At 46.6% G+C, this 13,390-nt stretch overlaps 1 protein-coding gene across 1 annotated transcript in view; it reads right to left on the reverse strand.

The window, feature by feature from the left end:
• The window catches only part of LOC124595136 (SET domain-containing protein SmydA-8), a 280,059-nt gene extending 269,386 nt beyond the window's left edge, over positions 1-10,673 (reverse strand). The window contains exon 1 of the mRNA XM_047133735.1: positions 10,607-10,673. The gene's annotated coding sequence lies outside the window, so the exon portion shown is untranslated. The remainder of the gene's footprint in view (positions 1-10,606) is intronic.
• Positions 10,674-13,390: the final 2,717 nt, after the last annotated feature.

Genomic DNA, 13,390 nt, shown 5'->3' on the forward strand with positions numbered 1-13,390 from the left:
GTCATGACGATCTGAAATATTTTAAATAATAGTAATTTTTGAAGCAACAATAAAGTCAGAACTTTAGGTAAAACGCTGAAAAGGAGTGTTAATGTTAAGTTGTCTCGTTTACGTACTACATTGATACTAAGAAGTATACTACAGCAAGCATAAGATGTAAGTTGTTTTGAAAAAAAAAAAAAAAAGGAAAAAAAATGAAAGATATTTGCCTTTAAAAATCATTCCAAGCCGAACACATCCAAATGGTTCATATAAATGAGAAGATATCCATTTGGTCGCAATATTTTCATTGTAAATTTGATTTGCAGATATGATTCGGCGCAAAAGTAAACGTGTTCGCACTGCAATGTTACGCGGTCCAGTCACGTTAATGTGACCTCCAACAATGTTAACTAAGTTCGAAGTGAACGTGAAATAACCTCTCATAGAGAGCTGCACTAGCAGTGAACGGTGTGTAAAGCGTGTAATAGGGGGGGGGGGGGGAGGGAGGGAGGATGGAGGGATGCGGAAAACTGTACAGTCGTTGTCATAACACGAAAATAAAGTCATTTATCTGACGTCCAAAAGGACATAGTAATTGACATTCGGGTCAAGGCTGGAACCATTTGCGAAACGGCCATGTCTGTAGACTGTTCGCGTGCCACTGCATAAACTATACCGTGCATGGGAAAACGGCGCTGTGCAAGACCGGGCCCCAGGCAATTGTGGTGCACCACGGGTCAGAGATGAAAGGAGCGAACGACAGCTGCAGAGACGTGCACGGGCTGTTGAACACTGACCGCCCTTATGAACCAAGAGGCTACCAACAGTGTCTCCTCGATGACCGTTCCGGGAATGGTAATGCGTATGGACCTCAACAGCAGGCGCCTAGTTCACGGATCCATGCTGATTGCCGTTCATCGACGACGAAGTCTGGAATTTTCTTACCAGTTCCGCAACTGGATATGCGCTGAGTGGTCAGTGACCTTTCCGGATGAATTATGTTTTGTTCTGCGTGTGACAGATGGCAGATGGCGCGTACAGCGTGAAACATCTGAAAGCGAACAGCTTGCCACGGTCTTCGATAGGGTCCAGGTGGAGGAGGAAGTGTTATAGTCGGAGGGGTGTTTTCGTGGCACTCCCTGTGTGATCTCATCATTATGGAAGGCACAATGGATCAACACAAGTATGCATCTGTCCTTGTAGGCCATGTCCACCACCAATACTTAGTTTGCTTCTCCTCAGTACGATGGCATCTGCCAGCAGGACAGTGCAACGTGTGACTGCTCGCGTGGTTCGAAGAGCACCGGGATGAGTTTACAATGCTCCGCTGCATACCAAACTCCCTGTAATTAAACCCAGTCTAGAATCTGAGGGACCACCTCGATCGCGCTGTTCGCGCCATGAGTCCTGAACGGAGGCCCTGGCTCTGCTGGCCTCGGCATGTCTCCACATCCCTGTCGGTACCTTGCAGAACCTCACTGCCTCTCTTACTGCTCGTATTACAGCGGCCAGCACTGCAAAAGGTGATTATTCGGACTTTTCGCAGGTGGTCAGTACAAAGTACGATTGCACCCAAGCGTGGATCTCTTCGTCCGTAACAAATCGACGGTCACGAATGTCTTCTTGCAAGGCTCCAAAAGTAGGGAAATAGTGTGGGGAGATATGGGGACGGTATGGAGTGTGTGTAAGGGCTTCCCAGCGAACCTTGGCGGCATGTGGGTGGGCTGTGAACCCCTTACACACATTCGACACATTCCTCATCTCCCCCCACGCTATTTCCCTACTTTTGGAGCCTTGCAGGAACTCATTCGTGGCCGTCGATTTGCTATGGACAAAGAGGTGCACGCCAAGGGGGAATCACGGTTCCACTGGCAGCCGCAAACATTTTTCTATGGACGCCTTGACCATCTTGTCTCACATTGGGATAAATGTATTAACAGTTAGGGGGAAAACTTTTGAAATAGTGAACAGTTTACATACTTTTTTCCATCCGTCCCTTAAATAGAACTGCCACCGAGGCGCGAACTGTAATGAATTAAATAATAAAGACATTCCTACAAAAGAGCCGATGCACACTCTTTCTTAGTATTTTCATTCGTATCTATACTTGAAATAAGTTTTACATTCTCGGGTATTCATTGGGGCGGTATCGTCTAAAAAGCGTGATGTTTCGAAAAGCTGACTTCTTGCCATCTTCAGGTGTTCCTGATGACTGAGTGTGTGTGTGTGTGTCGGTGTACGGGCCATTCGGCTTCGCCGATTCTCCATGTGTTGTATGTGTTCGGGTTGGATTTTGTTGCTGATGTGTTGTTATATGTGTTAGGGTTGGATTTTCTTTGTGGGACAGAATTTATTTCACTTTAGGGGACATAGCCGTAAATTTCGCCAAGCAGCCGCCGCTAGGTTGGGTTATGTGCCTGTGTAGGCTTACTTTTTCTGTCTTTCTCTCGGTGTATCCGCACGAGAGCGGCAGCCTCTGGGAGCGATTGTAGTATCTGCCTACAGATGCTGTATATCAGCCGTCCGTCCTGTTTTTAAATCTCTCATTGATCTCGGTCGCCCTACCGTAGTGTGGCTGGGAAGGCAGGCGTCTTAATTGTGGCAGCCTGTGCTGGGTGCCGCCTTTTCCTCTCTCCCGCCTGCCCCTTTCCACCGCCTGGTACGGTGATGGGCGAAGCGCGGCGTCGGGTGCCCACCCAGGGTTGCGGCCGGCGCTTGACGCGGATCTCCGCTGGCGTGGTGACAATGCTTCTTCTTCCTCTTCACTTGTCTAACGGGAGCAGACCTGCCCGTAGACTGTCGCTGTGCTCTGGTCATGCTCAAGGCTGGGCTCCAGGTCTTGCTTAATTGAAAAACGCTGTCCTTATTTATTACTCCGTCATGCTGTCGGATCTCTACAGCTTCTTTGATAATACAATCCCAGATGTTGGACTGTTGCAATAACTTGGTGTCGTCATAATTCATGTTATGACTGTGAGAGATGCAGTGCTCAGCCATAGTGGACTTCGTCTCCTGAACGTTGTCTGTGTGGCATTTATGTTCCGCATTTCTCCAGTACTGTTTGAACAGTCTGGCGTGCATATATTTTCCCACTCTGGCAAGGGATGCGGTAGACTCCCGTTTTCCGAATCGTAGGCCATCCTTGACTGATCCTAATAAGGTTTTTCGTCTCGGTAGGTGGACGGAAAACGCACTTGACGTTGTGTTTCCGGAGTTTTCTTCGGATTTTTGCTAATGTGTTCCCGACGTGTGGAATGATCGCCGTCCCAACCGCTTTATCTTCGTCTTCAGGAGGCTTCGGTCTTGGCTTCAATAGTTTTAAGGCACATTGTACCTGGCGGTAGTTGTAACCGTTCGTACAGTTCAAATGCTAGACTGTCGCGGTCCGCGATTTTGCGTGCAGCGGCAGTCTACGTGGAGGTCTGCTCCCGCCACGACAACTGAAGAAGATGAAGAAGCGTTGTCGATACGCCAGAAGAGATCGGCCTTAAGCGCCGACCGCGGCCCTGAGTCGACGCCCAAAGCCGCGCTTCCCCCATCACCGCACTAGGCCAGCACCCGGAGGGCGGCGGGAGGGGGTGGGATACAAAGGTAGCAACGACCAGATGTGTCATGAGGAGCGCCTGACGATGGCAAGAAGTCGGATTGCCGAAATATCGCCCTTTCTGAACGAAGCCACCCGGCTGAATACCAGAGAACTATTCAAAGTTTTATGCTAATTACGAAAAAATGAATATACTGGACATGTTTGTCCTTGCATATCACCTCCTCAGTTGGAAGAACGGTTGTGCTTCTGCATTTTTAATTTATTTTATTATTTTATTCATTATTAGAATACCAGACTGTTATAATTACCGTGGTCATTTTGCGACCTCTCATCGAAAAAACAACGCAGTAATACTCATCGAAAAAACAACGCAGTAATAAATAAGTTATCAACAAAACTCACAGCTCAAACCCACATCCAGTTTTACATTGCGACTAGGAATTACGTTAACTTATTAATACCATCTGAAGAAAGAGTATGCATCTGCTCTTTTGTAGGAATGTCTTTATACTTAATTCATTATAATTCGCGCCTCGGTATCAGTTTTATATAAGGGACAGTCAAATGAAAACAAGACGGATGGAAAAAAGTAAGTAAACTGTTCATTATTCCAAAAGTAATACCCAAAACTGTTAATACATTTATCCCAATGTGAGACAAGATGGTCAAGGCGTTCATAGAAAAATGTTTGCGGCTGCCTATGGAATCGTGATTCCGCCTTGGTGTGCACCTCTTTGTCCGTAGCAAATCGACGGCCACGAATGTCTTCCCACAAGGCTCCAAAAGTAGGGAAATGGCGTGGGGAGAGACGGGGAACGTGTCAAAGACATGTAAGGGGTTCACAGCCCGCCCACATGTCGCCAAGGTTCGCTGGGAAGCCCTTACACACACTCCATACAGTCCCCATCTCTCCCCGCGCTATTTCCCTACTTTTGGAGCCTTGCATTAAGACATTCGTGGCCGTCGATTTGCTACGGATTAACAGATCCAACCTTGGGTACAATCGTGGTTCCGTAGGTAACTACAAACATTTTTCCATGAAGGCACTGTCACCAAATTGTCCCACAGAGGGATAAATGTATTAACAGCTGTGGTGATTACTTTTGAAATAATAAATAGTTTACTTACTTTTTTGCGGAGAGAGAGCAGGACAGCCGTCATGTTGGAACCACATGCACTGACGCGTACTTACTGGTACCTCTTCCAGCAAAATGGGCGGAACGTTTCGCAGGAACTGTGCATAGTTATTGCCATTTAATATACCCGGAACGACGTACGGCCCCACAATGACATTTCCGACGATGCCGCACCACACGTTAACACTTCACGGTTGCTGATTCTGTACCTGTCGAAGCCAATGAGGTTTCTCTGTTGGCCAGTAATGCATATTATGCAAATTCACTTTACCGTGGTTGGTGAAAGTCGCTTCATTAGTAAAAAGCAACCGTTGAAATAACGTTGGATCATCTTGTAGGCACTGCAGAACAAACCGGCACAATTCCTGGCGCCGTTCGAAATCCACACCGGAGAGTGCTTGATGTAATGAGAAGTGAAACGGGTGAATTCTGTGCCTTTGCAGTATGCGTAGAACACTTCTCTGACTTATACCACATTCCGAGGCGATATTTCGCAACGAAACAGTAGGATCGTTATGCGCCAACGCTAGAACGCCCTCTTCATGTACCTTGCCAGTTGCAGTTATCTGCCTTGTTCTCTGTATGGCATTCCATGATCCCGATTCAAGTAGTTTCTTGCAAATACGTGCAAGAAGCTGGCGTGTAGGACGCTCACGATCGGGATACAGCTCTCCATATCGGTTTATTGTTCTAACAGCATTTTTTCTGCTTCCACCGTACACTAAAAGCATATCTAACTTTTCTTCGTTGGTGTACATGTCTGCTCCAAGAAACTGACGGAAATGCCATGTCTCATTACCCTAGCAGCACATTTATATCCTCCTCTCCAGCTACCTCGTGCGTCACCTTGTGGCTTTATCGAGAAGCAGGAAAACAACCCCTTCCCTGTTAAGTTTCTCAGTGGTCAACAGGAAAGGTCGCATTGGACAACGCCGCTTCGAAGGACGAATACGATACGGGAACATATCTGTGTCTCAAAAACTATTCGCCGAAGTATTATGCAATACACATACTTGAAACCGTCTTTTTAATCCCATCGTGTTACGCTAAAATTTAATATAGGTTTCCATTTAAAGAAAACCAAAGATGGCCTCATATCTCTGTAATAAAAAATAGCACAAACATGAAATGTGATGTATTCAAGTAGCCCCTGTCCTCCCTGCAATTCACTGTCCAAACAGCAGCTTTGTGTCTATTACTTTTGGGGAGATACGAGGGGTGTTATGACTTAGCTGCCTCACCCTGAATATATATATATATATATATATATATATATATATATATATATATATGTGTGTGTGTGTGTGTGTGTGTGTGTGTGTGTGTGTGTGATACTTCACGTGATCAGATCGCACCTGCGATTCACTTGTTACAAATTTTATAATCTATTCTAATGAAAAGCTACAGTAACTTTCTCAATATTTATCTCACAATCATGCACGAAACTGCAGTGAGCTCATCCCATCGTTGCGATTTTTCTGATATGCTTGGTTTTGCTGTATTATGTTGTAGCGCCGTAAGGTAGTTTCATTGGGAATATAACATTTATCTTGACTTTGTCCATCTTACATGTCATTGAATCGTCTCCACCCATCAGCCCAGCGGGCACTCTTGGGCCTGCAAAATTCCCGCAACCTCCATCCACTAGCGAACCTGCATTACTCGCACGGTCGCTTGCGCGCGGAGACCTGTGAAAGAACTCACCACTGCCTCTCGCTCTGTGAGCCGGCAACTTGTGATGTTATGATTAGCTAAGTACTGAATTCTCCCGCCCAGATATCCGTGCACATTAAAACGTCGCTTCCGAGACTGGGAGATGCGCTGGGCCCAGCTCGTACCCGCCCGGCGGATTAACGACGGCCGGCCGAGGTGGCCGGGCGGTTCTAGGCCTTACAGTCTGGAACCGCGTGACCGCTACAGTTGCAGGTTCGAATCCTGCCTCGGGCATGGATGTGTGAGATGTCCTTAGGTTAGTTAGGTTTAAGTAGTTCTAAGTTCTAGGGGACTGATGACGTGAGAAGTTAAGTCCCATAGTGCTCAGAGCCATTTGAACCATTTTGATTAACGACGAGGCTCAGTGTGTCGACCAGTTTGGATGTGATTTTTAGGCGGTTTCCCACACCTCACTAGGTGAATATCGGGCTGGTAACAAATTCCTGCCTCAGTTACACGATTCGTAAACGCTTACAAAACTTTCATAACTAACACTAAAGGCAGACAGTTCAGGTACACATATTCGATCCCGCATGGGGGAGGGGTGTTAACTGGTTGGCGACAGGAAGAGCATCCGGCCACTCCTTAAATTAACCATGTCAATTATGTTACTAACCATGCCAATCCTATGCCGATGCGGGACAAAAACACGAGAAAAACAATTTCATCTTAACCTCTTACCAATACTGGGCGGTCGATAAGCTGGCCTAAAAATGCGTAACTTTTTTATATAGTTTCTTATTCCATTTTTTAATGATGGCATTCACTTTTAATGTGCTGTAATTCTTTTATGAACTAACAAAAATTACTCTATGAAGTTAAGATTTTTATAAATGTGAAGACACCTTCCAATGTACAACACGGTTTTGTACCTACGAACAAATATTCCACTGAAATTAAAAAGCGTTGTAGTCGAGAAAATTTGTGAGTACTGTATTTAACTGTCTAATTGTTACATTAATACTCTACTAAACACTAGTAATCAGTGAGTATAATAAAATTAAATAAAAGTGTCATCAAAAACCAGTTACAAAATAAAAACATTCAGATATAGAAGCTATTGGAAACTAACATCACTTTGCATTTCCAAGAACAGAAAGATTGTTGAGACATTAAAGAAACTCAGTTTATTTGCGAGTATCACATGTTCCGTTGTATAAGAATTTCTTCTGTTTCAAAGCACAAGATGGTGCATGAGCGACGAAGTATGTCTTAATTGTCTATGATTTATATACACAATTCTAAAAATATGTATACAGCCTTTTACTCGCCATACAATTCTGTAACTGAAGAAGTAACAATTTTTCTGAATAGCTATAGTATATTACACGTCATCTATAGAAGCTGGACAGAAATATGGAAACAGCAGAAACACACACCTCATTAACACGACTAATACGGAGTACGAAACCAGGTGGCATTCAGAACAGCTTCCAATCATCTCGGAATCGATAAAAGAGGTCCTGTTTGGTTTTCAAGGAAATTTTGTGCTGTCCTTCCTGAAATGCTGTGGCATGAGCAGGTAACCGTGAAGAAGGTCGGTTGCGATCACGTACTCTACTCTCCGAAGTAGGCCAGATACGCTGAATAATACTGAGAACTGGTGAATATGGTGGCCAGGGCAGATGCCACTATTCATCTCCTTGCTTCTCAGTCCTGGACGATGTATGTTGTGAGAACAGGGCTGTCGTCCAGAGTGAGATTTTCACTCTGCAGTGGAGTGTGCGCGCTGATATGACACTTCCTGGCAGATTAAATCGTTCAAATGACTCTGAGCACTACGGGACTTAACATCTTAGGTCATCAGTCCACTGGAACTTAGAACTACTTAAACCTATCTAACCTAAGTACATCACACATATCCATGCCCGAGGCAGGATTCGTACCTGCGACCGTAGCAGCCCGCCGTTCCGGACTGCAGCGCCTAGAACCATACGGCCACAGCGGCCGGCCCCGGCAGATTAAAACTGTGAGCCGGACCGAGACTCGAACTCGGGACCTTTGCATTTCTCTGGCAAGTGCTCTACCAACTGAGGAAGGTAGGAGACGAGGTACTGGCGGAAGTAAAGCTGTGAGGAGGGGGCGTGAGTGGTTTTTGGGTAGCTCGGATGGTAGAGCACTTGCCCGCGAAAGCAAAACCGATGTAACGCGCTGACAACTACCCAGAACACTGTTGTGTCCGCGACTGACTATTGCAACGTATTGAACACACTGTAAACGTGCCGTCCGTAATCGAATACAACAGCGCAGTCTGCAGAGTCGGCTATCATCTGCATTTATTTCCAAGCATGCAATTATAGAGGTGAAAATTCCTGGCAGATTTAAACTGTGTGCCGGACCGAGACTCGAACTCGGGACCTTTGCCTTTCGCAGGCAAGTGCTCTATCAACTGAGCTACCCAAACACGACTCATGCCCCGTCCTCACAGCCTTACTTCTGCCAGTACCTCGTCTCCTACCTTCCAACCTCAACAGAGGCTCTCCTGCGAACCTTGCAGAACTAGCACTCCTGAAAGAAAATGGCTCTGAGCACTATGGGACTCAACTTCTAAGGTCATTAGTCCCCTAGAACTTAGAACTAGTTAAACCTAACTAAGCTAAATACATCACACACATCCATGCCCGAGGCAGGATTCGAACCTGCGACCGTAGTGGTCTTGCGGTTCCAGACTGCAGCGCCTAGAACCGAACGGCCACTTCGGCCGGCCTTGAGAGAAAGGATATTGCGGAGACATGACTTAGCCACAGCCTGGGAGATGTTTCCAGAATGAGATTTTCATTCTGCAGCGGAATGTGCGCTGATACGAAACTTCCTGACAGATTAAAACTGTGTGCCGGACCGAGACTCGAACTCGGGACCTTTGCCTTTCGCGGGCAAGTGCTCTACCAACTGAGCTACCCAAGCACGAGTCACGCCCCCTTCTCACAGCTTTACTTCTACCAGTACCTCGTCTCCTACCTTGGCAGAGCATTTGCCCGCGAAAGGCAAAGGTTCCGAGTTCGAGTCCCTGCCCGGCACACAGTTTTAATCTGCCAGGAAGTTTCATATCAGCGCACACTCCGCTGCAGAGTGAAAATCTCATTATGGAATTATCGAGGTGTTCCCATATCTTTGTCTGACCCCTGTAATGTGTAGAACACGCTACATTTACAAATACGGCAGGAGACACAACCTCGTGTGTAACACCAATACAAGCTGTAGAGAATGGCAGAAACTGCTTGTTTAGTTCTCTAGTGCGAGTTTCTTCATGTGATTTTTGAACTCAACCAGCAGCGTGAAGAACCGACGTAGGTAAACTGTCCTCTATGTGCAACACTCTGCCCTTTATACAGCGTAGTCAGAAACAGTGTGAAAAGCTTGCGAGGGAATTGTAGGGTAGGATGTGCCGAGAAATAATTATTAAGAAAAATATTCGTTGCACTGCGCCGTTTCCGAGCTGATTAGGCGCTTCTCGCGCAAATTCAAGCGGCTCGCCACAGATGGTGTCGCCATACGTATTCTCCGTTTGGTTTCCTAAACTGAAAAAGAGAGTGATACAAATATTGCACATGGGACGTCATTAGGATCAAAAATTGTTCAAATGGCTCTGAGCACTATGGGACTTAACTTCTAAGGTCATGAGTCCCCTATAACTTAGAACTACTTAAACCTAACTAACCTAAGGACATCACACACATCCATGCTCGAGGCAGGATTCGAACCTGCGACCGTAGCGGTCACGCGGTTCCAGACTGTAGCGCCTAGAACCGCTTGGCCACCCCGGCCGGCGCAGTAAGGATCGCTATGAGAACAACTGACACTAATTGTCTCTGGCGGGCCGCTGGAACTTAGGAGCGTAACGGCCTGATTGAATAATTTCAATGCTAATTAACTCGGAAACGGCGCAACGTATCAAAATTTTCTAGACAGTTATTTCACAGCACAAATTACCATATAACAGCCTTACAAGCTCTTCAAACTTTTTATCTTGTACAATTAGATTTTGAATTAAAATTTGCCGTTTTTATTGTAACTAACTGCATCGCACAATTGTGTTTTACGTTCTGTAATGAAGCCTCACGAAGTCCTGTTTGTGTCATAATGTCACACTATCGTATCCTGCGAAATGAGCTTTTCCTGAAAACAATAAAATAAACAAATGACATTAGCGGGCGGCGTCCATGTCGCCACGACAGGCCGTGTAGGTACTGCGTGGTGTGTTGTGGTGTGGCGTTCACCGCAGCCTCACCTGTTGCGTGTGCCGTGCGGTGGCGGCGCGGGACTCCGGGATGGCGGCGCGGTGTCGGCCGAGCAGCGAGCGGCGACTGGCGGCCGGCGCTCCTGCCGGACTATTTATACGGCCGCAGCCTCTCAGGAGGACCGCAGAAATAGACGGAGACAACGGGAAGAGCCGTTGTCATCGGCGACGGGGACGTCGCGGCCCACCCGTCCGCAACCCCTCTGCCGACCCTCTGCTGCCTCTGCAACCTGCGTCCTACCGTGGGACACTGAAGATGTATGGTTTGTGGGGCGCCCAACTGCCCGGTCATATGCGCCCGTACAAAGTCCCAATTTTTTCTCAGTCCAGTTTCTACACAATCCAATCTAGCCACTGTCACAAATGATGATGATCATCATTATTATCATTAAATGATAAGAACAACACTAACACCCAGTACCCGGGCACAGAAAACTCCAATCGGGCAGGTAATCGAACATACGACCCCTTGATCCAGAGGCAGCAATGCTTACCCACTAGACCACGAGCTGCTGACCCGTGGGACACTGAAACGAAAGTTGATGGAAGCCCACCGAGTCCACCATTTTTGCCCGACTTTAAGCGTTTCTTGCTCCGCAACATGCCACTGTCGTTTTTTGCACTAACGCGAAAATCAGTCAGTTCGTCACCCACTTCGAGCCAAACGCCGATTACAGCAGGTACATTACTGCCCATTAAAATTGCTACAACACGAAGATGACGTGCTACAGACGCGAAATTTAACCGACAGGAAGAAGATGCTGTGATATGCAAATGATTAGCTTTTCAGAGCATTCACACAAGGTTGGCACTAGTGGCGACACCTACAACGTGCTGACATCAGGAAAGTTTCCAACCGATTTCTCACACACAAACGGCAGTTGACCGGAGTTGCCTGGTGAAACATTGTTGTGATGCCTCGTGTAAGGAGGAGAAATGCGTACCATCACGTTTCCGACTTTGATAAAGCTCGGATTATAGTCTATCGCGATTGCGGTTTATCTTATCGCGACATAGCTGCTCGCGTTGAGCGAGATCCAATGACTGCTAGCAGAATATGGAATCGGTGGGTTCAGGAGGGTAATACGGAACGCCGTGCTGGATCCCAACGGCCTCGTATCACTAGCAGCCGAGATGACAGGCATCTTATCCGCATGGCTGTAACGGGTCGTGTATCCACGTTTCCATTCCTGAGTCAACAGATGGGGACGTTTGCAAGACAACAACCATCTGCACGAACAGTTCGACGACGTTTGCGGCAGCATGGACTATCAGCTCGGATACCGTGGCTGCGGTTACCCTTGACGCTGCATCACAGACAGGAGCGCCTGCGATGGTGTACTCAACGACGAACCTGGGTGCACGAATGGCAAAACGTCATTTTTTCGGATGAATCCAGGTCGTGTTTACAGCATCATGATGGTCGCATCCGTGTTTGGCGACATCGCGGAGAACGCACATTGGAAGCGTGTATTCGTCATCGCCATACTGGCGTATCACCCGGCGTGATGGTATGGGGTGCCATTGGTTACACGTCTCGGTCACCTCTTGTTCGCATGAACGGCACTTTGAACAGTGGACGTCACATTTCAGCTGTGTTACGACCCGTGGCTCTACCCTTCATTCGATCCCTGCGAAACCCTACATTTCAGCAGGATAATGCACGACCACATGTTGCAGGTCCTGTACGGGCCTTTCTGGATACAGAAAATGTTCGACTGCTTCCCTGGCCAGCAAATTCTCCAGATCTCTCACCAATTGAAAACGTCTGGTCAATGATGGCGAGCAACTGACTCGTCACAATACGCCAGTCACTACTCTTGATGAACTGTGGTATCGTGTTGCAGCTGCATGGGCAGCTGTACCTGTAGACGTCATCCAAGCTCTGTTTGACTCAATGCCCAGGCGTATCAGGGCCGTTATTACGGCTAGAGGTGGTTGTTCTGGGTACTGATTTGTCAGGATCTGTGCACCCAAATTGCGTGAAAATGTAATCAGATGTCAGTTCTAGTATAATATATTTGTCCAATGAATACCCGTTTATCATCTGCATATCTTCTTGGTGTAGCAGTTTTAATGGCCAGTAGTGTACCTCACGTAGTAGCACGCCAGCTTATTTTATTCATTTAATCAACGTTCTCCTGACCTAGTGTGAAAAAAAGCCCTTCTGGTGTAAATCACTGTCTGTCAACAAAAGTGAAGCACTAATAAGGGAATGAGGAAACGAAATGAAACCTCTTGGGCTGAGAGGGTATCAGTGCGCATGCGACAAAACGTAGCGCGTAAAACAGGATTTTACTGGGGTTCATAACAGGAATCGTCAGCGACAGCCCCGGATATTTGCACAAGCCCCACCCATTTACCCCCTTCCACACCTACCCGTATAACAGGAAACGTTAGCGACAGCCCCGGACATTTGCACAAGCCATGCCCATTTACCCCCCTGCTTTTGTTCGTCGTTTTTTTGTTTTACCGCGGTTGTTCATAATAGCAGTGTTGTGCTGTTAGTACATCTTAGCAGTTTGTGTAATACTGTCAAAATGAAACATAGATATGCACTCTCAATAAAGTTATCATACCCAAGGTACCTAATCTTGATTGTTGTGGCCAACTGTTGTCAAAACTGATATCTGACAGACATTAAAGTACAATAAGATGTGTTGGAATGACACTGACTAAATTATGTACGTATGTTTAACAATAGGCAGCTCTAAAGCTCTCAAACACTGAAGAAGAACTCAAAGTAATCTCGTGTCTGCTATAAGCAAGCAGTCA

Source organism: Schistocerca americana, chromosome 2, assembly GCF_021461395.2.
Source record: "Schistocerca americana isolate TAMUIC-IGC-003095 chromosome 2, iqSchAmer2.1, whole genome shotgun sequence".
NCBI classification, from domain to species: domain Eukaryota; kingdom Metazoa; phylum Arthropoda; class Insecta; order Orthoptera; family Acrididae; genus Schistocerca; species Schistocerca americana.